General features: G+C 45.4%; 2 long non-coding RNA genes across 3 annotated transcripts in view; one reads left to right on the top strand and one right to left on the bottom strand.

Annotated features, from left to right (window-relative positions):
• The window catches only part of LOC310695396, a 52773-nt gene extending 34417 nt beyond the window's left edge, over nt 1-18356 (top strand). The window contains exon 3 of the long non-coding RNA XR_014520053.1: nt 16658-18356. This is a non-coding gene — a long non-coding RNA (uncharacterized lncRNA). The remainder of the gene's footprint in view (nt 1-16657) is intronic.
• On the bottom strand, nt 14643-25473 carry LOC310695395. 2 transcript variants are annotated; one of them, XR_014520051.1, is made up of 3 exons: nt 25275-25473; nt 22589-22784; nt 14643-14965 (listed from the first exon to the last, which is right to left on the bottom strand). It is a non-coding gene; the product is annotated as an uncharacterized lncRNA (long non-coding RNA). The 2 variants fall into 2 exon arrangements; XR_014520052.1 differs by lacking the exon at nt 14643-14965 and adding an exon at nt 20708-21100.
• Between the last annotated feature and the right edge of the window lie 543 nt (nt 25474-26016).

Here is a 26016-nt window from a genome sequence, read left to right as displayed (position 1 = left end):
ATGTACTTCAGCATGTTGAAATATCTTCTCTGGCTTTCCGTTTCTTTGGCTGGGGGGTTCAATTCAAGATCACAGTTTACTTAAGCTCAGAACCTCCTTATCCCACACAAACCTGCCGACAGCTGATGATCTGTGCCAAGATTCTTCTACTTTCAGATGTCTGGTGGGAAGCTTAAGCTACAAGTGACAAGGTCTTTGGGGTCAAGGTGCCTCAACTTTGGAATGACATAGTTCCCCAGCACCTACATTACAATCTTTTAAGTGCCAGCTGAAGGTTCCTGCTTTCTCCAGATTTGACTAAAAATTAGTTTCAGATCAATTTGGGCTGTTATCATTGTATTTCATTCGCTGCTGATTTTTTAGTACTTATCTGTAGTAATTGCATACATATTGCTTGCTTTATTTTGTGTTAAAATTTCGTATGCCTCTTTGTATGGAAAGTTGATGAAGTCAGGGAAATAAATAAATAAGGAATTTTGCATTCTAAAACATCCGGATTTTGTTACGCTTATCCAGGTGTTTTTGTGTGCATAGCATTCAATGATTTAATTATTCAGCCCAAGTTTCGTGTCCTGTTTCCAGCATTCTGTTCTTCAGAGATGGGGGCCCTGTGGCCCTCCAGATGTTGTTGGACTACAACAACCATTATTCCTGGCTAATGGGTATGTGGGTTATGGCCAGTGGCAACATCTAGAGGGCCAGAGGTTCCCCAGACCTGCTGTTACCTGGAGCCTCCTTAGATTTCTAGTGTTCTACAACTATCTGTTCACTGAAGGAGATTTGGAGAGGCATTCTCCATCATCCCTGTTCCTGGATGTAATAGGTATGAGTTACTCGTGCGTAAACTGGTGCCTTTCTCGGTAAATTTGCCTTGTTAAACCTTTCTGACTGCACAGCCCCTTCTCATCGTGGCTGCCTCAGTCACTGGCAGAATCCGTCAGTGGGCGTTTCTTGAACCTCTTCCAGCATAAAAGTTGTTTGACACCCAGTCTCCTCCTCCTCTCACTGCGCGGGAGTCTTCTGCGCAGGGAAGGCATGGGTAGCGGAGGACCTGGGCTCTCCACTGGACTGGGCCTGTCCAGTGAAGAGTCCTGGAGCCTTCTCTCCAATTCCCCCATCTGCCCCCCTTTATCCCTGGTGTTGCACTGATTGGCTTCCCCCTCTACTGAGCTGTTTCTCCCCCTGCTGATGGGTCCTTCGCCAGCATCATCTGGGAGCCTCCCCTTCGCCTCTCGCTCCGATGTCAGTTCCCTGACACTGGATGACTCCCACTCTAAGTCAGGCTCCTTCAAGATACACATATACACAGAGAGAGATAGAGAGAGATTGAGATTTTGAATGTAAATTTACTTGCATCCTGTTTTTTCTTTTTCCTCCTTAGAGTTCAAGGGGGTCCCATGTGGTTTTCCATCCATGCACTTAGCTGAGCCAGATCTGCATAGCTTCTCCGAGATTGTTGCGCTGTGTGCTTTCAAGTCATACCTCTGGGGCAAGGACCAGCTTTAGCTCTGAAGTTCTGAACTCAGGGGGGAAAAACCCACTCACCTTGGAAGGTTCCTCCTGTGTGGCTGGACCTCTCCTACCATTTTCCATTTTGATGCGATTGGTTTATTTCGCACAAGCCTGTGTTCTGTTTCCATGTGGAAAGAACAACAACGAGCAATGCAGTCCATTGGATCTGAAAATGCACAACAGGAAGCAGATTAAACATACAAGTGAGTGAGCCTCGCTGAATTCCGTGGGATTTATTTCTGCAGAGATATGGATAGGAGTGCAGCCTTAGTGCATATAGTCTGCCTTTGGCAACAAACAACACTTAGAAGTAAGAAAAGAAAGCAGCACCTGTGTACATGAATGGATATGTTTTAAAAATGTGTATTGAAAAGCAGTCACATATCAATTAACATATAAAGTTTGCTGTGGAGAACAAAGGTGCACGAGTCTTTGTAACAGCAGTGGGGATCAGATGGGCAGGCAGAAGGAAATCTGATTAACAGTCCATTTTCAAAGGATTCCTCCAACATCCCTAGTGGGTTGAGCTCTTCCCACCTCATTTTTCTTAGCAACTATAAGCATCAGCAGAGCAATGTCAGATGGATCCTGTGAGTCACTCTGGTGTAAAATGCAATAAGCAAAAACTGACAACAACACACCTGCCTGGTACCAAAATGACTGTTCAAAATTCACTGTAAATAGAAGTGGAAGAACATAAGAATAGGCTGCTGGACCAGGTTGATGACCCATCTAGTTCACCCAGTGGCCATCCAGATACCTGCAGGAAACCAGGGAGCTGAACATGAGCCCAAGAGCCCTTTCCCCATGTCATGTTCCTCTTTTACTTCCTTGGTCATTATTTGGACGGCAAGCAGCTGAGACCTTGCAGCAGGGCAGGGAGAACTCAGACCTGTTTCTCCTTCCTTTCCAATCTCAAAATGCACAACCGTGATGCAGTCTGTTGTTTACCTGAATGAATCATCCCGGGATTCACACAGGGAGATTTCAGCTTCCCAAACAGCACTCAAGTCAACATTTGTGTACCGCTATGTGAGGTTCGGGAAACATCTGGGCAGCAGGAAGGCTGACACTTTGTATTCAATCCATGAGTGGAAGCAAGCATGCGGAAAGCAGTTCCTTTGTGAGATTCAGAAAACAAATGGGGGGGGGGGACTTAAGAAGTGCCTTGCAGGATTTAGGCAAAAGGCCCATCTAGTCTACCATCCTGTTCTTACAGCAGCCAACCAGATGTTCCAGAGGAAGCAGGAACTGAGTGCAACAGTCCTCCCCATCTGTGATTCCCAGCAATTGGTATTAGGAGGCATATTGCCTCTGTTGTAGCTAGTAGCCATTGTCAGGCTTATCTTTCAGGAATTTGTCTTATCCTCTTCTAAAACCACCCAAGTGGGCCACTTCTTGTGGGAGTCAATTCCACAACTTGGAAAAACAAAACAAAACACCTTCCTTTTTTCTGCCCTGAATTTTCACTGGCTGTCCCCAATTTTAGTATTCTAGCAAACTTCTGTCTACATACATTCTCCACATCATGAATTATCTCCACCACGTTAAAAAAACACACTCCCCTATACAGGGCTGCCTTCAGATGTATAGTTACTTACAGTGGTACCCCGCAAGACGAACGCCTCGCAAGACGAAAAACTCGCAAAACGAAAGGTTTTTTCGTTTTCGAGTTGCCTCGCAAGACGAATTTCCCTATGGGCTTGCTTCGCAAAACGAAGCTTGCCCCGGGGACAGCGGGTCTTCTCTTTTGAAGCAAGGGGCGGCGGGGAGAAGCGATCGCTTCTCCCTGCAGCCCCTTGCTTCAAAAGAGGTCCGGGGGCAGCGGGAAGCGCTTCCCGCTGTCCCTGGACCTCTTTTGAAGCAAGGGGCGGTGGGGAGATCACGATCTCCCCGCAGCCCCTTGCTTCAAAAGAGGTCCGGGGGCAGCGCGAAGCGCAGCGCTTCTTCCCCGCTGCCCCCGGACCTCTTTTGAAGCAAGGGGCTGCGGGGAGATCGCTTCTCCCGGTGCTCCGAAGCGGGGCGGGGGGGGCGGGAACACCTTCCCCCACCGCCCCGCTTCTCCCGGTGCTCCGAAGCGGGGCGGGGGTGGGAACACCTTCCCCCACCGCCCCGCTTCGGAACGGTGCTCCGAAGCGGGGTGGGGGGGTGGGAACACCTTGCCCTGCTTCAGAACGGTGCTCCGAAGCGGGGCGGGGGGGGCGGGAACACCTTCTGAAGGCTGGCGGGGGGCAAAAGTCTTTGTCCCCCCTGCCTGCCTTCCCAGGGGCTTTTAAATCGCCCCGGACAGTGGAGAAGTCCTCCGCTGTCCTGGGGCGATTTTAAAATGCTGCCCGCCAGCATTTTAAGATTGCCCGGACAGCGGAGAAGTCCTCCGCTGTCCCGGGGTTTTTTAAAATGCTGGGGGTGGGAAGAAAAGCCCTTATCCCCCCCCCAGCCTTCAGAAGAGGTCCGGGGACAGACTGTCCCCGGACCTGGTCTGAAGGCGGTTTCCCTAGGAACGCATTAATTGATTTTCAATGCATTCCTATGGGAAACCGTGCACCGCAAGACGAAAAACTCGCAAGACGAAGAGACTTGCGGAACGAATTAATTTTGTCTTGCGAGGCACCACTGTATCTCCTTGGCTCGGGGGTCGCATAACCCTCCAACATTTCTCTGATGAAAATAGGGGCATCCTAAGGGAAAGCAAAGGGACGCGGGTGGCGCAAAGGGACGCGGGTGGTGCTGTGGGTAAGAACCGCAGTGCCTAGGACTTGCCGATCGCATGGTCGGCGGTTCGAATCCCCGCGGCGGGGTGAGCTCCTGTCTTTCGGTCCCAGCTCCTGCCCACCTAGCAGTTCGAAAGCACCCCAAGTGCAAGTAGATAAATAGGTACCGCTTTCTAGCGGGAAGGTAAACGCCGTTTCCGTGTGCTGAGCTGGTGTTGGCTTGCCAGAGCAGCTTCGTCACGCTGGCCACGTGACCCGGAAGTGTCTCCAGACAGTGCTGGCCCCCGGCCTCTTAAGTGAGATGGGCGCACAACCCTAGAGTCAGACACGACTGGCCCGTACGGGCAGGAGTACCTTTACCTTTACCTTTACCTTTAAGGAAAAGCAGGGATGCGGGTGGCGCTGTGGGTTAAACCACAGAGCCTAGGACTTGCCGAACAGAAGGTCGGTGGTTTGAATCCCCACAACAGGGTGAGCTCCCGTTGCTCAGTCCCTGCTCCTGCCAACCTAGCAGTTCGAAAGCATGTCAAAGTGCAAGTAGATAAATCGGTACCTCTCTGGTGGGAAGGTAAACGGCATTTCCGTGCGCTGCTCTGGTTCGCCAGAAGCGGCTTAGTCATGCTGGCCACATGACACGGAAGCTGTACGCCAGCTCCCCTGGCCAATAAAGTGAGATGAGCGCCGCAACCCCAGAGTTCGCCACGACTGGACTTAATGGTCAGGGATCCCTTTACCCTTACCTAAGGAAACTAGGACATTCCAGGACCAAATCCGGAACTGTCCCTGGAAAATAGGGAGCCCTGGAGGGTCTGCGAACTAGGCCAGTCAGCACCCAGCCCAAATTTCTCAGCAAAGCAGTATATGCTGACAGGGTCTCCCTCTTGTGACCGGCTGTGCTGCAGCATTCTGCACTAACTGCAGTTTCTAGATCAAGCACAATAAAGCCCCACATGGAATGCATTGCTGTAATCCAATAGCTAGACAATTTAAGGTGACCCTCCAAGCCAAAAACTAGACAGAGATGGAGTCCAATTTATTCAGTCATCCTGGAGGTTAGTGATTAGGTCTGTCTGTCTATACAGCTCTCAGCCAGGATTCAGCTGCTGCCTCTGTCTCATTTAATAGAGCCCTACAATAGTAGAGTCAGGAGGGATCCAAAGGACCATCTAATCCAGGCATCCCCAAACTCGGCCCTCCAAATGTTTTGGGACTACAGTTCCCATAATCCCTGACCACTGGTCCTGTTAGCTAGGGATGATGGGAGTTGTAGTCCGATGCCTGATCTAGTCCAACTCCCTGCAATTTCTCCAATCTTAAATTCACTTCCCCACATTTCTGCCTCAGTTTGTAATTTATTTATTTTAAACTGCCTTCGTGAAAATTTACTGGCATTTTAACTGCAAATCTCTCAGAATATACAATTTTTAAAAATAGTGCTTCAAACCTCTGCCAATGTCTCGTGGTTGATATATAAATTTTCTATCCATCAATTTTCTGCCTCCCCTCCCTGCAGCACAGCCTGTAATCAAGGCAATCACACCCCTCCCCGAGAACATCATTATCTCGATCTACATTCAGAACTATTAATACAGATCATCTTCTCCTATTTATTTAGATTTGATACAGCTGAAACAAGGGCTTAGCTTAGGAACATCATACATTTGAAAACGAAAAGCTTTTAAGAGTTGCCATCTCCCCCCCCCAAAAAAAACCCCTAACAAACAACCACTTTACCCTTTTAAGAAATAAATAAATTAGCCGCAGCTGCTGAATTCTCTTAATTAGGTCAACGAGCACACCAATGAGAGGTCTGTTGTCAATACATCTCTGCTTTTATCGGTTTAGAACAAGCCATGTTTGTTTCAGGTAAGTGGTTTTCAATAAGTAAGGCACTGAAAAGAATGGATTGGGTTTTAAATTAAATTAATACAGTGCACCTCTATACCTGACTGTAAAGTTTTCTGGCTGTAAAGCTACTCCCTACTCAGAGTAGACACACTGAAAGTAATCCGCCTAAGTTAATCATTTCTGTCAATTTCACTGGGCCAACTCTGAGAAGGATTAGCATTGCATACAACCCACTGAATTCAGTAAGACTTGCTTTTAGGTAAGTGGATCTAGGTAAAGGTAAAAGGTAAAGGGGCCCCGACCATTAAGTCCAGTTGTGACCGACTCTGGGGTTGCAGCGCTCATCTCGCTTTACTGGCCGCAGACAGTTTTTCCGGGTCATGTGGCCAGCATGACTAAGCCGCTTCTGGCAAAACCAGAGCAGCGCATGGAAACGCCATTTACCTTCCCACCAGAGCGGTACCTGTTTATCTACTTGCACTTTGACGTGCTTTCGAACTGCTAGGTTGGCAGGAGCAGGGACCGAGCAACGGGAGTTCACCCTGTCACGGGGATTTGAATCGCCGACCTTCTGATCGGCAAGTCCTAGGCTCTGTGGTTTAGCACACAGCGCCACCCATAAATATAGCCTGTGATCTGGTACTCGGATCCAGAAATAGTTCGAGACTCCAGACCAGGCCCAAAGTGGACCCCTACATACAGAACACCCACAGGAAACAAAGATGGCAGATAAATTACTTTCCAGAAATAGCCCAATGAATGTATTTTCTTATCAAGCACTGTTTTATCTCAGACAGCTTAAGAGATTTACTTCACGTGGACATGTGTGTGTGTGTGGAAGGGTGTGGAAACACCCTTAAAATAAATTTACATTTAAAATAAACTGATATGTGGCGCCTTTGAAAATAAAGGCACTTTCCTCAGTCCCTTTCCCCCCACCACCTTCAAGGTTTCAGAAAACATCTTCCTTCTGAAGATTGCTTTCCTTATAGGAGGAGGGGGGAAATTGAACAGCAGTAAAATGCTGTTTTGTTGGAGCAAATGGAATTTTAAATTGAATTCTTATCAAATTAGCCATTCATCAAGGTCATGCAATATTGCGTGAATGACCTCTGTGAGGCATCTGCACTCTTGCCTTGCTGCAGTCGTTGAAAACAAGGGTAATTCTAATGCGATTGCTGTGATGGAGTATTGTGCGATATGGGGACTGCGTTTGTGATGCTCGGGGCTTTAGCAACATCTGCGGGTACATCAGTACTCAGAGGACAACTGCCTTGCTCTCCAGAATGAACAGAGGTATGAGCTCCTCTGAACGGCTTTCATGCCTCTCCCATGCTCCCTAGGAATAAGCTTAAGAACATAAGTGGAGTCTTGCTAGTTCAGCATCCTGTTCTCAAAGTGCCTTATGCCTCTGGGAAGCCTGAAAGCAAGACCTGAGCATAAGAGCTTTCTCCCCTTCCATGGTTTCCATCAATGGGCATTCAGAAGTATACTGACTCTGACAGTGGAAGCAGAATGTTGGTGGCTGTCACTGCCTCTGGGGGAGCAAGTTCCATGGTTCAAGTCTGTGCTGTGTGTGATGAAGGACTTTACTTTGTCATTCATGAACCTTCCAACCTTCAACTTCATTGGATGTCCCCAACTTCTCTTATTATGGGCACAGGAGAAGGTGAAGCATGGAGGCTTCCATAATTGTCCTCCTCTGAAGTTCTCCACAGATCTGGAAGATTTCCAAATCAACTGGCATTGTGGAATCAGCAAATTAGGAATTCTTTATTGCTTTATTTATAACATCCAAAACATTTTGAGAGCATTGCTACAGGCTTCAGTTCACTCCACTCTTTCCTGTCTTTCCATGGGCATATGGAGAACATTGTGTGTGTGTGTGTGTGTGTGTGTGTGTGTGATACCAGAAGGAACGCTTGAAACGAAAGCCAAATCCAGCTGCAGTGCTCCACATCTGGAATTGCACTTTTCGAAATTGTCCTAGTTGAACCTGAACTTAGGAGAAGATTATTCATGGAAGATCACACCAGAGGAAACAAAACAAAACAAAACAAAACAAAACAAAACAAAACAAAACAAAACAAACACAATGGGGGGAAATCCTCTCACCCCTGGCTGTGAATCACATCACTGTGTAACATGCTTCCTGCTTAAAATAATTATAGGTTAGATCCAAGTCAAATTTTCTCTGGAGGCCCCCCCCAATAACATTTCTGAGAGCTTCCTTATTGGCCCAGAACATCTGTGGCAAATGCCCTATGTTGGCCAGGTTGCCATCACAGTTGCTGCTCTTGCCACTTGCAGAGGCAGCAAACACACACACACACACACACACACCATGAATGAATGCACACCCTTAGGCAAAAAGAGCAGAACAGAACTATGCTATTGCCACTGATAACAGCAAGACCCACCTCTAAGAACCAGTTGGAGATTACTTCCTCTCCCTCTGGAGAAATTTAGTGACATGCTCCCCCTCCTCATACAAATAAGAGTGGAGAATTTCAAGAAGCTATTTGTAAGGGGCAGTTTGCCTCCTAAATACCAGTAATTCATAGCTGCCAACGTTTTTCCTTTTTTTAAAGGGAAATTCCCTTATTCCAAATAGGATTCCTCGCAAGAAAAGGGAAAAGTTGACAGCTATGCAGTAACTGGGAATCGCAGGAAGGGAGATCACTGTTGCACTCTGGCCCTGTTTGGAGGTTTCCCTGGCATCTGGTTGGACACTGTGAGAACAGGATACTGGACTAGATGGGCCTTGGGCCTGATCCAGCAGGGTCCCTAAGGTCCCTTCTCAGTCATGAACTCACCACTCGCAAGATGGTTCTCTAGTACCGTGATTACTGTAGATTGTTTCCAGCTGCTACCAACAAACGGACAACTGATTAGCAGGATGGACGAAGCAGAGAGGGGTGGGCTTCTTGCTCCCAGCCACCTTGAACCCTGGAGCCTTCTGGCCCCCAAAGGAAGCTTGCAACATGAATCTCTTGCTTCCTTTTTTTGTTTGGTTTGGTTGTTTTGCTTCCTGATGGATTAACTCCAACTCCTCCGCCACAACCATTACCCAGTAACAAAGATATATAGCAGCTGGAAAGTGCTTTTGGAAACCTTCCCAAATAACAAAATAGTAGCATATTTGACAAACTATTTCAGAACACATAATAGAGGAGATAATGATAATTAGGCGAGTGCTTTATGCCCAAATGCTCTTGAATGCCGGAAAAGAAAATACAATATTTTCAGTCAAAGATAATTGAAAAGATTATTTGGCTTATCTAAAATAAGTTCCCCTCCCAAGCCGCCTCACATCTGTTACATGGATTTGTGCAGATGCACGAAATGGTACTGCTGATTCAATGCTTGTGTTTGTCGCCTGGGGGAACTAGATGTGGGTCTGAAGGTCCCCTTGATGTGTGAAGGTCCCCTTGAAGGGAAAGGGCTACATTGCTTGGCTGGGTTCTAATCTAGGGATGGGGGGGATAAGATGGACTGAAATTGTGGTTCTTTAGTGCATGGGGTGGGGACCGATCCCAAGGGCTTAATGAAAAGATCAGGCAGCCAAAAGATGCACACTTGGAAAGGACTGGAGTCACCAAAATAAAGGTGCATAGCCCAATGGTGTGATTACTCAGAAGTAAATCCCAATGAGTGAATCGGAGCCTGTTCCTTAAGGAGTGTGTGTAGGCAGTAAGTCCTGACTTGTTAACTTGGAAACAGGACTTCTGAATAAAAGGTAGGAGCACTCTGATTGCTCACAGCTTAATGCGGCAACCCGCAAGATGCAGTACCATCGGTATACACGAAGAGGAGGAATCTCATTGTTCCATGCCCATTTCCTAGAGGTATGTCCTAGTGATTTCAGTGGGCCTTACAAGATGAGAGGTAGCGTGGCATAGCAGTTGGAGCGTTAGGCTAGGACCTTGGAGACCAAATGTCAGGAGCTGGAGTCAGGCATAGGTCAGCAATGAAACAATAAAGAAACAAAACAGCTCATGATGAGTGGTCACAGCAACGCTTCTTAGTAGGTCTTGCCCCAATGAAGCAGTTGCAAGGAATGAAGGTTCCCACCTTCCCACCACTCTCTAAGGCTCCTTCCCCAACAGTCTAAGGCTTGTCCTCTTGCCTCTCATTGCTCCACTCTCTTCATTTCCTTGAGTGTTCTGGGGGACCGAGGGGAGAGGAGGGGGCTGGTTCCAACAGAAGGGGGGGGGACTCCATGGCTTCTTCAGCAGCCTGCCTCTCTCCTGATGCCCCTCCTTTCTTGCCTCTGAGTCTGGACTGCTCTCTGCCACAGTCTCTTCCTGCTCACTAAAGCCTATTACCTCTTCAGCGTCCTGCGCCTCCTTCTCCCAGCCTGCTCCCTCTTCTCCCTCTGTTCACGCATCATCATCCCAGCACCAATCCCCTGGCCCTGAGCCTTCTTCCTCTGGGGGTTATTTTGGGGGTTCCCCAGCTCTGCATCCAGCCAGTCCGTGACATCAAAGTGAATGCATTTTATTATTTCGGTCACAGACCAGTTCCAGCCCACATACAATATCAAGGAAGTCATAAAACACGATAGGGATACATTTGAATTTGCAATTAGGTATAACAGGGACAATACAGATATAGCAACAGTTAAAAAAATATACAAATTAAAACTTGGCCACTAACATATAACCTAAAATTATCATTTAAAACCTTAACCATTATGATAGCACAGCTTGTTCCCTATGTTTTATGCAATCGCACAGAATTTGGCTACTCTTAACCTTGGCATCGGGACACGGGTGGCGCTGTGGATTAAACCACAGAGCCTAGGACTTGCCAATCAGAAGGTCGGCAGTTCGAATCCCCGCGACGGGGTGAGCTCCCATTGCTCGGTCCCTGCTCCTGCCAACCTAGCAGTTCGAAAGCACATCAAAGTGCAAGTAGATAAATAGGTACCGCTCCGGTGGGAAGGTAAATGGCGTTTCCGTGCACTGCTCTGGTTCACCAGAAGTGGCTTAGTCATGCTGGCCACATGACCCGCAAGCTGTACGCTGGCTCCCTCGGCCAATAAAGCGAGATGAGCGTCGCAACCCCAAAATCATCCATGACTGGACCTAATGGTCAGGGTCCCTTTACCTTTACTATTAGATTTATATGCCACCCTTCACCATACGATCTGAGGATGGGAGAGGAAGAGAAGAGCAGCAACAGTGAATATTGAAGGGTGGCTGTGTTTTGGTCCATTTTACAATTCAGGAACTGTGAATTGGGTAGATTTACCTTTAAATGTGCACTGAACTGAATTTCTCAGGACCTCATCAATGGGTTTTGTCTCATTCTTAAAGCACCCAGTGGAATGACTCTGATCCTGCCTTTTAAAAAATACAATTGAAGAAGAAGAAGAAGAAGAGTTTGGATTTGATATCCCGCCTTTCACTCCCCTTCAGGAGTCTCAAAGCGGCTAACAATCTCCTTTCCCTTCCTCTCCCACAACAAACACTCTGTGAGGTGAGTGGGGCTGAGAGACTTCACAGAAGTGTGACTGGCCCAAGGTCACCCAGCAGCTGCATGTGGAGGAGCGGAGACGCGAACCCGGTTACCCAGATTACGTGACTACCGCTCTTAACCACTACACCACACTGGCTCTCAATTGAACATCCAATACTGTTGTGTCTCCCCCATCCTTCCCCCCCCTTTTTTTTTAGTTTGTAGAAATTAACTGGAGGGTGATGTGTTTTCTGGGCATCCAGCCAGTCTGCTCTCAGTTCTTCAGGAAGAACATTTCACAGGAATTTGCTCAGAGTGATAGCCATGGATCGGAGAGATCCCCAGAGTCGTCCACAACTGGACCTAATGGTCAGGGGTCCCTTTACCTTTTTAACCTTGGCATCAAAGTTCAAATCTGTGCTCAGCCATGAAGCTCAGTGGGTGTTCTTGGGCCAGTCACCATCTCTCAGCCTAACTGTCAGGACTGGCAAGGCTCTGATGAGTGTGTGGTGGGGGCAGGTGGGAAGTGGATTGACCCAGGAGAGCTGGGGCAGCGACGTATGGTGTGTTTGGTGCTGCTTATAATGCGGGAGCCAGGGTGGGATGATGAAGAAGAAGAGTTTGGATTTGATATCCCGCTTTATTACTACCCAAAGGAGTCTCAAAGTGGCTAACATTCTCCTTTCCCTTCCTCCCCCACAACAAACACTCTGTGAAGTGAGTGGGGCTGAGAGACTTCAGAGAAGTGTGACTAGTCCAAGGTCACCCAGCAGCTGCATGTGGAGGAGCGGGGACACGAACCCGGTTCCCCAGATTACGAGTCCACCGCTCTTAACCACTACACCACACTGGCTCTCTCGAGGAAGGGTCAGAGCAGTCAGAGATGGAGGTGGGCACGCAAGATGTGTCAGAAGTGGAGAGAGAGGCTGTTTAGGCCAGTTGAATCCCTGCCATCCTCTGCCCTGCTGTTTTCTAGAACCAGGAGGTGCTTGAAGAGGGAAGAGCAGTTATGGCTTCAGTGTAGCAGAAACCTCAGGTTGCATGCATGCACCCCAACAAATGAGGGTACATAACCTGGGAGTGGGGTGTGGGGATCCTACTGTTGCCACAACTCCTCCATGGGGCACAGACCTGGGAGCAGCTGCCCAGACTCTAGAAATGTGTGTTTGTGCGTGTATGTGTCTGGGACACCTTAGGAACTGCTGTAATCCTTCCTTGGTGCTCAGGACCTTATCCTGCCTCACAGGGATGTTGCGAGGGTAAAATGGAGAGCAGGGGAGAACCATGTATACTAACTTGAACTCCTTGGAGGAAAGATGGCTTAGAAATGCAATGGTAAACAAACAAACAAGCAAAACATCATTCAGTTTCAGACGCTAATCTACCTGCCATCCCCTTTTAGAGCCTCAGCTCAATGCACCGAGTTAATGAGTCCTGCTTGCCCAAAACAGGATGTCTTCAATATGAAGCTGCCTGGAATGACCTGTAATTTGTTTTCCTTATTCCAGCTCAGCTTGTTTATGTTATGTGCAAAATGCATCCATCCTATTTGTGGTATTTATCTCCAGGCTACTGCTTGCTTTACCACATCGCGAAGAGTTAGCATCGCTCTTGATTTCCCAGGAGTAAGAGAAATCCATGTTCATGCGCTTATAAAGGTTGACTTGTGAACAAATTCTTCTACAGGGCAATTTTGGATGCTCCAAGTGACATTTTAAATTCTTCAGATCTCCCCCTCCCCGTTCGGTTTTACAAGAAAATGTTGATTCTCTGGGACTCACATGCTAAATGAAAAAAGCAACTTTCTTGCAAAGAGAGCAAGGAACATTTTTAGGGCATGTATTTTGGTCCAGCAATATCTATATGTTCCCGAGGCCTTTCCATAGGTTGTAAAGGGCTTCCTTAAAAGCTTTCTTAAACCCAAATGTATTAACTTATCTCCAGAAGGCAAGCAGGGAGAGATTCACCAGAGCCACCAGTTGAAATGTCCTGCTTCCTGTCCCTGCTGATGTTCTTTTATTTTATTTTTTATAAGATATTTATTAAGATTTTTTTAAAAAAATATTACAATACCTGCTGATGTTCTTTTAGATGGAGTTCACAAATAGAACTTACTGGCATTCACAAAATGTAGGCACGATCAAACATTCCCTCTGCTAATTACTGCCCCATTTTCAGGCGGTGAAATATATGTTTATCTATTTATTTATTATTTGCAATATTATTTACAGCAATAATCTTTGTGAGGATGGAGAAAAATTATCTGAAAGGTTTCTGCAGAGGCTTAATGCTGCTGGATGAAACCATTCTCTCCCTTTTATGGTTAGTCTCACTGCTGCTGGTGGGGGTAGCTGGAAGCGTGTGTGTGTGTGTGTGTGTGTGTGTGTGTGTGTAATTCCAATATGAGATGACTTGATCTGTACCTCCTGGAGTAATGCAATGCTCAGAATGTAATTATCCTTTGAATTTTGCACTTCTCTGACTCAATTTTCACAAAATACATATTAAAGCATCACACATATGTCGGGTGCATACTTCCCTGGGAGCAAGTGCCCTTTGAGTTGGTAGTTTTGAGTAGATAGCGATGGCACTGAACTGTTCAAAGTGCACATTTTGTGTAAGATAATATATAACAGTGTGAATTTTGTGAGATAATGCATAAAAATAAGCATTTTAATAATATTTAAATACAAAAACGTTGAGCAATTTTCTTTTTTCTTTTTGTAAATGTGGGTTGGTGTGTGTGTGTGTGTGTGTATTTAATGCAGAAATAAAGGGAGTGGACATATGAATGAACATATCTAAAAGTGGCACAGACTAGAAATAGACTGACGCTTCTATCCTTACTGGCATCTAGGGATATAAGAAGGTACTATTTTCTATCCCACCCTGTATTTGTTGCATTCCGCACTGTCTCCTTTCTGCTGCGTTTTGTCTTCCACCAGGAACAAAGCTGTTTGCTGCCTGCTGTGGAGAAATCACTTAACTTTTCATTCCCTAAATTCCCTAAATTATGTTGTCATTACATTATTCCACCCCATTCATTTCAGCACAAAGGAAACACAGTGCAAATAGGATGGGGATATAACCAACTGCGTATCATTTGTGGACGTGTTTGCCAGATTGCTTCCCATTCCAAATGTAAGCGAACACTAGCCATCCTTGCTCCCATTTCTGTTTTTGTCAGAATTCTGCAACATCCCTCCTGGCAGTTGACCCTTTCCTCCCCACACAGCCCCAGACAGAGTGCACACATAGCACAACACCTCCCCACACAATAATGCTCCCTGAACTCTAACAGTTTCGTGGCTCCTGAATTTCACCTCAGCCCCATTGTGAGTTGGAATGTCATTGTCTCCTGCCTGCCAGGTCTTCTCCTGCTGATTTTAATGGGCTGCAAAGTTCGTAGCTAAGCCAAAGCTTTCACCAGGCTATAGAAGCACATATGGGGAAAGAAATATAGATATTTTAGTCAGTACGCTCTCTCTCATATCAATCACTAAGAAAGGGGCTATGGGGATGACTAAGATGAAGCAATACAGCAATAACTCCTCAAAATGTCAGCCGCACTGACTGCACATTTTACTCAGAACCATTAGCAGGGGAGATAGATTATCCGTAAGTGCTAATATGGCACAGCAGAATATAAATATTTATATTAATGTGCACCTTTTAGTCTTTTATTAACAGGTCAGAATACATACATACACACACACACACACACACACACACTTTAGTGCCCTTTCAGTTAGGAATTTTTTAATGGATTTAAGCCTCTACTTCAATGTTATAAGAGAGAGTGAAATAAAACCTTAGAATTCCTTGTTCCACTGGAGATTTTACCTATATCTACCAGTGACATAGCATGGTGGGGGGCACAGGGGTGGTTGCCCCAGGTACAAAATTGTTAGGGGCACAAGATTTCAGCACCCGGTGCTCCCTCAATACAGCTGTGCACTTCCACCACTGGGTTCCATTGAAAACAGCTTCTCTGTGTGAAGCAGGAAGTGACCACTCCAGACAACGAAACTCTTATTTTCTTATCTCTGTGGATGTGATATCCTGGGTGATGTGGACACTGTTAGGCAGTTGAATGCATATGTGTACTCTGCCTCTCTCCCTCCCTCCCTCCTACCCAACCTGTGAGGCCCCGGGCACTGGCAACCCACGCTATGCCACTGATATCTGCACACACATGAGCAAGGGGGGCGGGGATATCAACCATTCAGCAGCAGATTTCAGAGAGCTAAGGCAAGAAGTTGTTTCTTTTCAATATGGCTGAGCAAATGTAGGAATACCCAAGCCAATTTCACAGTCCTGTTTGCAAGCAATGAAAAGGGTCCCCACTTTTGACAACGGGAGTCTTGCATAGGTTCATCCAACTCACCTAGCAGGTAGTGACTGCAGTAGCAGCCATTTCTTCCCTGCCCAGCACTACTTCTTCTTGTTTATTAAATTTAGATACCATTCTTCACCCAAAGATCATACGATGGTTTACAATATAAAAACACAACATGTACAACAACAACAACATAATAATAATTAATAATAATAACTATATACACACAGGGCCCACTATCAATCTGCTTGTAATGCAAAAAAGTGAGTTCCACAGTTTAACTATAAACTGAAGATGTGCTTTTTTTTTTGTCTGTCCTGAATCTTTCATTGGATGTCTCTGAGTTATGAGAGAGGTAGAAAAGCCTCTCTCTATCTGCTAGCTCCATGCTATGCATAGTTTTAATAGCTTGCATTCTTTCAGTGGGATGGGTTATCTGAACGCCCCTTAATGCTTTTTCTAAGCTAGAATCAAGGGTCGTGGTATTTATCTGCACATCAAACAGACTGGCCACTTGCTACTGCCCTCCGTGCTCTTTGCACGTTTGAAATCTTAAGCTCCAGTGAGCAATCTGGCCCATTGAGTATCCTTCCCATAAGACCATCCTTCTTCTCTCCAGCATAATCTGGGTACAGATGGCAGCTCCTCCTCAGTCACAGTAATTTGCTCCGGGTGTTGTGTGCGACAACTATTAATACATAATATGCATGAGCAAACCCAAACAATGTGGAAAATATCTGAAAGGCAACCCCCAATAAGCCCCTTCTTCCCATTTCCCTTGCAGAAGTGCAGCTGCCTTGTGCCTTAATACAAGAAAATGAAAGCAAGGCTCCTCATATGGAATTCCTGGCCGGGTTCGCATCTTGTTTCTGCTTGATGCCAAGTGATGTCTTTGCTGCTGAATTCACGCTGAGATGATAATAGGTTAGGCCGCTCAACTGACTTGGAAGGTTAGTAAGATCAACACTCGAATCTGCTTTATCTCCATCGAGGGGATTGCTTTGTATAATACCCAACTTGCAAAGGAAGAATAATGAACACGTCTTTCTGTCTGCTTCACTGTATCACAGGTGGGTGATGTGCTGTGTTTGAATAGAATACACTGCCTTACTAATGGCAGGGAAGTAAACTTTGATTGTCAACTTTTTCCTGGACATAGATATTTCCTCTCCCTTGTTCTCCCAAAAGCAGGAAAGGGATGGAGATAAGTTGAACATCAACTAAACAACAGCATCACTTAATAGATGGGGTTCTCAAAACTTTCTACCCTCCACTGTGTCCACTTGAGAAGGCTGAAAATGACTGAGGTCCACCAGTCACAACTCCTTAGGGCTTTCTGCCCAAATAGAATTTTGCACAATGAGAATGAAAAGTTGACTTCATATGTAAGTACAAGTGCTACAAGTTGGAAGTCTGCTTGCTTTCCCCATCAGTTCACCTCCCTTGCAAAATATGTTTACGGGGAGATGTGTTTTGCATAGCAGCACAAATACAGTGTATTTATTGATTCTGGTGCTGTGTCGGCCATGGCATCGCTAGCAGTCCATTAGCCAGAGCGGTTTATTAGACTAAATAGACATTTTCGCATGGAAAAAAGTGCATTGTGATTGTTTCAGAGGTGGTGCAATTAGGGTTAAGCTCTCAGAAGATAATGTTGCAAGGGATTATCTGAGAATTTCGTTTCCCCCTTGACTTTGCCCCAACGATTGGAGAATTCTACTTCCCCACCAAGTTAACTTTCAGTGCAATTCTCTATCACCGCTCCTATTTTACTGCTGGCAAACAGCATGGAGAATTTTGGGAGTTCATGTTTGATATAGAGGAGGAGCTGAAGACAGTGGAGGCTGGTCCATAAGGTCAAGTAGGGTTCTGCCCCACCAACCTCAGTTGGTCCCCAGCCAGCGTCCATCTTGCCAGCTTTCTTACTTGCAACCAGTCCAAGGGGTGAAACTTCCTGTGAGTCTCCTCCTCCTCTTCAAGTCTCAGTGGAATTCAGCAGGGAGGAAGAAACTAGAATGAGTTGGTTCTACCTGTCATTGCCTCTGGCGCCACCTGCTGTTGCCCTCCCTGCTTTCTACCCCACCAACCTCAATAGCTACCACTCGCCACTGGCTGAAGAGCTGAAACTTCCCCAGTAGAGATGGCTATGGTATTCACATTACCCTGCTCAGAAGCATGAATTCTTGATGTCTAATGATGCTGGAATCCGAGACCTCTCTCTAATTGCCACCCACTTTAATTCTGGCAAGGGCGGCACTCAAAGAAGTGGTTTCTATGGAGCTCAGGGAACAGACTACAGCTGTTAATGGAATTAATTTGTTTCTCATTTTTAAGCAAACCGATCTTCACTTGTTGGATTAATATGTAGATTACAGTGCAATTGCCTTGTAGATGTCAGCAAGGATACGGATGGGGACAAACCAGAATAAGTTGGCACTGCCTGCCGTTGGCACTCCCTCCATCTGCCCCTTGGTCTCCCTGCCTTCTGCCCCACCGGTCCCAATGGCACCAGCCGTTGTTGCTACTAACCAGCCAGCAAGACTACTGCAAGAAGGGCAACACCCCATAGACTGGAGTTACCAGGAAGTACAGTAGTTTCTTTAGTTCACAGGAAGAGTTGCATCAGTGGCCCCATCCATACTTGGGAAGCCTCCAAGCTGGACAGGAGCACAACAGCACTTGGCTGCCGTAGGCAGGGAGGAAGCTGATGACACCAAACTACACTGGTACCTCAGGTTACATACGCTTCAGGTTACATACGCTTCAGGTTACAGACTCCGCTAACCCAGAAATAGTGCTTCAGTTTAAGAACTTTGCTTCAGGATGGGAACAGAAATCATGCTCCGGCGGTGTGGCAGCAGCGGGAAGCCCCATTAGCTAAAGTGGTGCTTTAGGTTAAGAACAGTTTCAGGTTAAGTACGCACCTCCGGAACAAATTAAGTACTTAGCCTGAGGTACCACTGTAGATCATTGGTCTAATACTGGCCACACTTAGTGAAAATGGCTACCAGTGTTTCAGACAGGAGAGTTTCCCAGGCATACCAGGAGATGCCAGGGACTGAACTAGGGACCTCTGCAAAGTATTTGGTGCAGCAAATATTTGTGGAGCAAATATCCTTGCCATAAGGTATTGTTTGGGTAGGAGCTATAGCTCAAACACCGTGTTGCAAGTATATATGCACCACAATGTTAACCAGGGCCAGTCCAAGTTGGAGATGCCAGGGATTGAACCTGGGAGCAGCTGCACGCAAGGCAGACGCTCTACCACTGAGCTATGTTCCCACGGTCAACCCAGTACTAGCTCCTGTTGAAACTGCAAGAGCACAACAGATAAACAGTCTCTCAGATACAGTAGGAGAAATTTCCAGCCCTACCTGGAGATGCCAGGGATTATACCTGGGTCCTCCTGCATCCCAGGGACAGCACTGAGCTACAGTCCTTCCTTGAGCAAGGTGAATTTAAGGAAGCCTTGGAGAAGGAGCAACGATCTCCCCAAGTCCCATTGGTGCAATCTGGTGGTAAGTTCATCTAGAGCCATATCTCTTTAAAGCTCCTGAGCTCCTGAATAGCTGGTCTAATTTGAAATGTCCTATACAATGTTATTTTTCTTAAAAGTATCTGCAAGCCTGACAAAAGAGGATATTAAAGAATCAGAGATTGAAATCTATGGCTTTCGTTTAATATCCTTATTGGAGGTGCTTTTTCGTTCCCCTCTAAATTACTCCCTGTTTCCATTGTGCTCAAAATTCTCTCCTAATAAATGATAGTAGTAAGTGAAAGACAGATACTCAATGAATTGGGTTTTTGTCCCCTAAACCTCATCAATATATAAAGCTTTTCTTTGTATTGGTAAGTACAGGACATTACTCACACAAATTAGATATTCTCAACACTTTTCATCACAGGAGTCTATTCCCAGAAATGGGGGAAAATCTCTTCTATCCATCTATTAAATGTGGAAGATTTCAGAGGTAAATTTTACAGAATTCTCCCTTGTACTGGATCAACACATTGGGTCAACTTACTCAGGGTGCATTCAGAGGTGGGAAGCATTGTGTTATTTTTTTCTGATTAACGCTGGTGCCTCTGTTCTGTTTTCTAATGTTCCCTTCGTGCTGCAGTTCCTGTTGCATTAGTGATCTGTGGCTTTTTCAGTGATACACAGCAGCACACTGCCTTAAATTTCATTCCCACCAGTGGGCGTGGTGTGGCACAACAATGGACGTCATTGGGCAATATTCCCCCATCCTTTCTGCACACCTGTGCTTCTCTTCCCTCATGTTTCACCCATGAAAATGGCAGATAAAAGAACTGCATCCTGGTATTCTGTCTAATTTTTTTTTATCACTTACTCCCATGATTTGCTGGGTTAATGGGGTTGCAAACACATCTTTTTTTCTGGAAGCAATTAACATGGAAATGAGTGCCATCCTTGGACTATGTTTTGTTAGATTTCTGATGGGGACTTTTATGTCATATGAACATTTCTACACTATATTTGAGCTAACAGTTAGGGAAACCTCAGGGAAAAGGAATAAACTGCCATGTGAATGCCGCCTCAGTGTTGTCTATACTGAGTGTCTGTGGCTCCTCAAGGTTCCAAGTAGGGCCTTTCCCAAATAGAAGCTCGGACCATTTGCCTGACACACAAGAAGGAGCAAGATGGAGCCTGTCATTTTCTGGAATTCTACATTGGATAGAAGTAATATTGTAATCAACCCATAGTGAATAGCTTCCTGAAACCTCCTAATGAAAACCTGAAACAATGGAAGCTTGGAAGTGGTATGATGACAAGCTGGAATTTGTGCAGAGGAAGGTGACCAAGATGATGAAGGATCTGGAAACCAAGCTTTATGAGGAACGGTTGAGGAGCTTGGCATGTTTACCCTGGAGAAGAGAAGACTGAAAGGTGATAGAATAGCCATCTTTGAACATCTGAAGGGCTCTCACATGAAAGATGGAGCAAGCTTGTTTTCTGCCGCTCCACAGGGCAGGACTCAAACCAATGGATTCAAATGACAAGGAATGAGATTCCGATTAAACGAGGAATAACTTTCTGATGGTAAGAGATGTTCAACGGTGGAACAGACTGCCTTGGGAAGTGGTAGACTCTCCTTCATTTCAGGTTTTTCAGCAGGTGATGGGTGGCCATCTGCCAGGGACTCTCTAGTTCTTATTCCTGCTTTGCAGGGGGTTTGACTCTTTGGTCCCTTCCAACTCTCCAACTCTATGATTCGATGGGAAATATGCTCAGGGGGATATGTGGAAAACACAGGATAGATGGAGAAAAGAGTTATAGCCAGGTTCCGACTGATAAACCTTGAAAGTTACACAGATGATGGGAACACAGTTTTCTACTGTTGCAATTAGTGGTGGAGAATTTTTTAAAGGAGATGGAGCTCTTCAGCCAAGGTTAGCCTTTTGTTCCCCTGTGGCTGTGCAGCTCGAGGATCATTTATGCCTCTGCTGAGTGTTCTGAAAATAATGGCAGAACTCCAAGGTCGTATTTGTACAGTGCATTATTTGCAATGACAAATATATGTATTAATCAGCACCAAATAACACCTTCCTGGGCAGCTGATGTTGAATGTAGAAGAAGGTCCCTTCTTTGCAACAGGGTTCCCCGCTCTTAAAATCAAAACCATCCTGTCTTACTTTCTTGTAGGTCCCAAGTGCCTTCAGAGCCCCAGTGTGTCTCTTATGCACTCTCTCTCTCACACACACACCACTTTAGTTTGTTAGCTCTCACGCAGTCCATTACCAAGGCAAGACACTGGTCCAGCACTTCCACTGCCTCAGCTGCAGATGTAAAGGAGAAGTAGAGCTGTATGTCATCATCATATTGCTGACAATGTACTCCAAAACACTAGATGACTCCACTCAGGAGTTTTATGTAGAGAACTCAGGACTCCAATATCTCAGGACCACCTGTCTCCTTAGGAACTTATCCGGGTCCTGAGATCATCCTCTGAGGCCCTTTTTTCATGTGTCCCCTCCACAAGAGGTCCAGAGGGACACAACATGAGAATAGGCCTTTTCTGCAGTGACTCCCTATTTGTGGAATGCTCTCCTCAAGGAGATTCGGCTGGTGCCCATATTATGTGCTTTTAGGCGCGAGGCAAAAATGTTCCTCTTCAACCAGGCTGTTGGCTGAGTAACATCTGGTTCCCTTTTAAATGGGTTGTGGGAGGGGGACATTACTGGTTAGTTTTCGTTCTTATTTTTATTATGTATTTTGTGTTTTTTATATTATAATTTTATGTTGTGAACCACCCTGATATCTACCGATGAAGGGTGGTATACTACTACTAATAATAATCATAACAATAAGTTAAACAGCATGTTCAATAACATTAAACCCTGAGGAACCCCACCTTGAAGGCTCCACAGGGCCAAAGACCAATCCCCAAGCATCACCCTCTGGAAACATCCATCCTAGCAGGACTGGAACTACCACAGAGTGGAGCCATTTCCTTTTACTCTCTCCCAACAGAGGTTATCCTATAGTGTGACCAAAAGAATTTCCTCCAAGAGTGCCACAACCATCTGCTCAAGAACCTTCCCCAAGAAGAGGAGATTGGCAACTGGCTGTTAATTACTTAGACATATAAACATATAAAAAACTATTTGTTTTTTAAAAAATAAGAGCATCTAAAATTAGGAGCACCTAAAAACCTTTAAGGGTGACTGAAAACATTTTAAAAGCAGCACATACCTCCATGATTCAGGCAGAGGAAATGTGACAGACTCACAGAAGGCAGGAGGGACATTAGGGCGGTTGATAATTACAGTAAGTCTAGTTTGTTGTAATTGCCACCTCTGGACCTTGAGAACACACCTTGATTGACTCATACTGCAACATCATTTGTTGCTCAGAGCTTCAATTATAATCCCCCTGGGACTCAGCTGGACTGGTAAAGAAAAAACTATTTAGATGCATTCTTTGTGCAATATACTTTGGCCACCTCCTGAGAAGAGGAGACTCTCTGGAAAAAGCTCTGATGTTGGGTACAAGGAGAAGGGGACAACAGAGGACGAGATGGTTGGACAGTGTTTTAGAAGCTGTCAACATGAATTTGACGAAATTCTGGGAGGCAGTGGAAGACAGGAGTGCCTGGCATGCTCTGGTCCATGGGGTCACAAAGAGTCGGACACGACTAATAGACTAAACAACAACAACAATGTGTGATATAACATTTTGCCACGAGATGGCGACATGGAGTCCTGCTTTTTTCTACCAGTTTTCCCTGTTTAAATTTACAACGCTTTAAACTGAAATGTTTCTTTGATGTGTCTAGATCCAGCCCTGGCCACAGTCCATCTAACTGAAACCTGGGGCTGGAAGGATACTTCAACTTTTACACTGGGTATGTGGTATAAAAAGGCTTCATTTATAGTTTCCTTGGAGAAGCTAACTACAAACTGAAAGTCAACAAGGTCTTTGCTGCAACACAAAAATTTGTGGTCACATGGGAGAACTTTTTTTTGACTTGCATGAACAGTCACATGATGGATTGCCTCATTCCAGTCCAGTACAATTTTATTTGGAAGAATTATTGAACTTATTTGGCCTTTCGCCTCTTCCTCATGCCCCCTCTTTCTCTCTTTTGCTCTCTCACCTGTCTGAGTTGTTGGTCTCCTTACAAGAGTTTTGTTTCTTGATGATTTTGTGGCCTATGTGTTTGCATGGTTTTGTTTTTTCCCCCTTTCCAGGGGCCTGGTGCCCTTCTTATATGCACTTTCCACGTTATAGGAATAAAAAATGCAAAAAGATAAGAAGCAATAATAAAGGGAGGCGGGGAGAAATCAGGACCGTTTCTCGCTAGAAAACAGCTTCACGTGGGATATTATTTCATGTCAGATGAGTATCTCCTGGAAGAGCTGCGAATTTGTCCGCAGTGAAGGTGTGAAAGATGAGCCACTTCTGAACTTGCTAGGAAACCATTAGCATCCACAGAGGGGGCTTGCCAGAATCCCTCACCACAGGAATCTCTGCAATGGTTTCTGTGCATTGAATGTGAGGGGAGGGAGAAGTGGAATGTAATGCTGGAGTTTCCTGTGCAGTCACAGGGAAAAGTCTTCACTATCACTTACTCTGTTTATTTGTCGCTTTCCCCACAAAAGTGTCTCAAAGCAATGCAAATGTTAAAAAAGATAAGTAAAACCAAGCATAGGAGATTGAATTAAGGATACAAAATGTTCACCCATGAATTTATACTCGTTTTTTGGTTTTTTTACGCTGTGATACGTAAGTCAAGGGGAACTTTCTGTTCCCTAATTTGTTCTCTGTTGTTGGAACTGCAGGAAATGGTGCTTCTGGCAGTGGTTTGTCCATATAGCATAGAATCATAGAAATGTAGAGTTGGAAGGGATCCCAAGGGTCATCTAGTCCAACCCCTGCAATGCAGGAACCTCAGCTAAAGCATGGTGGCCAAAAGGCTGAGTTATCAATCATGATGTTTTAGGAAGGGAGAACCCAATTCAGATTCTTCCCATTTTCCATTTGTTCCATTTTTAAATTTTGTTCTCCATTCAGTTCTGCAGCATTTCAAAGTTCTTCCCCCCCCCCAATCCTCATGAAAATTCATCAGACTATAGTACAAATTTCTCCCAATATGTACATTTTTATGATTCTTTCCTCTTTTATACACAATTTGCAAGCATCTCCCCCTAATCTAATTCATTTTTCCATCTCATTTTGCTCAAGTGCAAATCTTTATGCCCACTTTCCCCCTAATACTGTTTGGTTGGAGAATGGTTTTGCAAAATTCAGAGGAGGGCGAATAGTCAAAGGATATTTGTGTTTTGTTTAGCGTATTGGTTTCTGCTTTTAAGGCAGTTTCACCCAGAAATTCATGATAGAAACCTGGGCTGAATAAGAAACAATACACCCCAACAACCACCACCCCAAAGCCATTTCTCCTCTTTACCTCCTCCTTCATAGACCATTCAAACACCTGGCCAGGTTCTCAGACAAGTGGCTTTCCATCAATCTCAACTTCTCAGTGTGTAGCATAGGAGTAATAAAAACCAAATTTCAGCAGAACATCAAAAAGAAAGTTGAGATAAGAAGCCCAGTTCGATGGTTTCATGTAGGGTAATCCATCTTTTTATTCTTCATCCCAACTTCCCACTGTTAAGGATATATCTAGGAGCTAAATAAAGTGCAGATCCGCAAGCATGTTTTGCTTTAATTCCTTCCCCCAATTGGGTAGTGATCCTGGTTATTTTTGTCATCGGCATTCAGCAACTGAGTTGTTTCATGGTCTTTTGTCTCAGCCCCCCAGTTTAGTTCATGGCAGCTGGCCAACTCACCTTTGGGCCTGCCGTCATGGATTGGGAGCAGACCCCCTTTCAACCCGCTGTGCAGAAACCATAATAGTAAATACATATTTACATACTTGAGTATGCATGTTGCAAAGTCGCATCGATCTCCTCTGAATCAACCCCTCTGTCAAGCAGCAGAGGCCCACAGGAGAAGCCGAGCCTGTCTTCCAGAATAAATTGAAACATCCTGGTGAACTCAAATGGAAGCTAACATCCGCAGTGGCACAGCCAGGCATTCGTGGAATGCTCTGAACTGAGCTACCATTGCAGTCCCACGAGCAGCCTGATTTAGCTGTGCTGCATACATGGTATCTTGCTTTTAACACTGTAGTTTGGGGATAAGGGACTTGGGACTCTGCCATGTTCTGAAAGCTACTAGAAACAAAAATCACACCGCGCACAAGAGGGAGGCATCAGTGGTGGAGGTTATTTTATTAGGGCAAATGGGGGCATTGGTCAACCCCGTCTGCTCTCAGCCACCTGCCTTCTTGCTTACAACAAATGCAGAGGGTGCCTGCCATCTTCCTCTTCCTTAGTCTCGGTGGTACTCCTCTAGGCCCCAAAATGTTTCTTGGAATTGAGTGCTATGGTACACCTACAATTTATTACCGTATTTTTCAATGCTGTAGATAGTCAAGCACAAAAATCTTCATGCTACAAATATTGATTGGGTAAAACCAGTCTTAAATATTTCACATTCCACAAGAGGAAATGTTTCATAGGAGTTTTTGAGTATTCCCTCAAATTTTCAGTTTTCCTGTTGGAAAAACATGGGGAGGGGCACTTAAAATCCCCCCCCCCTTCCCAGGTTTTCAC

The sequence above is a fragment of the Podarcis liolepis genome, assembly GCF_965112155.1.
Source record: "Podarcis liolepis genome assembly, chromosome: 16".
Classification (NCBI taxonomy): Eukaryota; Metazoa; Chordata; class Lepidosauria; order Squamata; family Lacertidae; genus Podarcis; species Podarcis liolepis.
Note: the sequence above shows the minus strand (reverse complement) of the source record. Positions and strands in the feature narration are given on the sequence as shown.